This window comes from Teleopsis dalmanni, chromosome 1, assembly GCF_002237135.1.
Source record: "Teleopsis dalmanni isolate 2A chromosome 1, ASM223713v2, whole genome shotgun sequence".
Classification (NCBI taxonomy): domain Eukaryota; kingdom Metazoa; phylum Arthropoda; class Insecta; order Diptera; family Diopsidae; genus Teleopsis; species Teleopsis dalmanni.
This window is the reverse complement of record NC_051846.1, coordinates 193,530,921-193,532,721: the sequence shown is the minus strand read 5'-3', so window position 1 is coordinate 193,532,721 and position 1,801 is coordinate 193,530,921. Positions and strand designations below refer to the sequence as shown.

General features: G+C 28.1%; 1 long non-coding RNA gene across 1 annotated transcript; it reads right to left on the bottom strand.

Moving 5' to 3' along the window:
• Positions 1 to 332: 332 nt before the first annotated feature.
• On the bottom strand, positions 333 to 1,416 carry LOC119672972. The gene is made up of 3 exons (XR_005251974.1): positions 1,272 to 1,416; positions 779 to 1,210; positions 333 to 722 (listed from the first exon to the last, which is right to left on the bottom strand). It is a non-coding gene; the product is annotated as an uncharacterized LOC119672972 (long non-coding RNA).
• Between the last annotated feature and the right edge of the window lie 385 nt (positions 1,417 to 1,801).

Here is a 1,801-nt window from a genome sequence, read left to right as displayed (position 1 = left end):
TATATGTGTGTTGTACGCTGTTGTTGTTGGTTCATTGCCCGCCAAAATTTTTTGAAGGCCAAACCAAAGCAAATTTTTTTTCCATTATTATTATAATTTCGCTTCTAACATGTAAATATGCACAAGTGTGTGTTTTATTATAGAAACTACGAGACACATACATATATAGAAGTGTGTGCGTATATATGTAGATGTATGCACATGGTTCTTGTTGTACTTTTTTGGGGTTTTCCTTTAGCAACACTTGAGCGTACATTTGCTTATTTAATTTTTTTTATTTATATCTACATTTGTTTAAATGTATATTTATATGCGTGCTATTTGTGCAGATATGTATGTATGTGTATTAGGTTCTTTTAATTCATCATACGTTTGAGTTTTGCAATTTACAATTCCACAATTCCATTCTAATGCCGTCTGACGATGTCTGACGGCGTCGCTGGCTGACTATCTGTCAGTCATTGATATTCTTTCTTGAATTTTTTTGTTTTTTGTTTTTTGTTGTCATTTCGCTTTTTAGTATTGCCACACTTGAGTAGTTCTTTATGATTACCATCGATGATGATTGCCTACTAAACGCACTTCACTACTATTTTATGCAAATACTCCAAACAGCCAAACAGCCGAACAGAACAAAATGAAAAAGTAGTCTAGTACTTAGCCTTTACCTTGTCATAAAATAGAATTTTGTTGAATTTTTTCTTTTTCTGGGTCTATATATTCTAAAAAGAAATCATATAGCATAAAAAAAATGAAGAAGTTTTTGAAATGAGTTTACTTTTCCACTTAAACGTAATAAACAACATCCGTAAGTAATAAAAGATATTAGTCTCGAAAAAAAGGTTGTGAGATATGTACTGTAACAGCTTTACATGCGTACGAGTAGATACAAATGCGATATAAACTTCGCTGTTTTTTAACAATTAAATGCTTTTCACTATTTGAGCTCTCTAAAGTACTTGTATCTGCTTAAGTGATGATATTCTCGTGTGCTCGAAACTATTTAGGAATCTATTCCAAATTTTATTGCTGATTTCATCTAAGAATTTTTTCCTGTCTTTTGTATTCTTAATTTGTCACACTTTATTAACTTACAAAAATGCCAATTGAAAAATCGTTAATTGTTCTGTTTATTTTATTCATTGGCAATTTTACAATCAAAAAAATTCTTTTGATTAAGTACATTCACCTCACCTGAGTCAAGAAATATCTGCAAATGCGTAATAAGTATTTAAATATATAAATATTTATTTATTTTTTATATTTCTTACTCAAATAGTTCTGGCAGATATTAATTTGTATATGTGACGCGTGATGTATTCACACGAACAGTGTGGCTTATTTGAAAAGTAATTAACTTTTGGATGGATTCTATTCAAATCATTTTAAAAGAAAAAAAAACTTAAAATATGACTAAAGAACTTTTTATTTAAATTTACTAAATATTTATAAAAAAAATTATAAATTATTTTAAAATTTTATATATCAAAATTTTGAAACTAAGCTTTCTTAACCTTTTTTTAAATTAATATAATTAAATTTTTAATATAATTAAAATAAGTACGTAAAATTATTGTTTAGGTATATATTTCAGGTATTTATAGTTGGTCAAATAATCAGGGAAATTGTTCATTAGTGTCAACTAATGAACGCAGTAATCTTAGGTCAACTGTATCATCGGCCAGTAAATTGGAAAATGCGCGTTAAAATATGCGGCTGCTAACATGTAACAGAACTTAGTAGAGTCTATTAGGAAACTTTAAATTCACAACCCTTACCCTTCAGAAAATGGATTAAAATT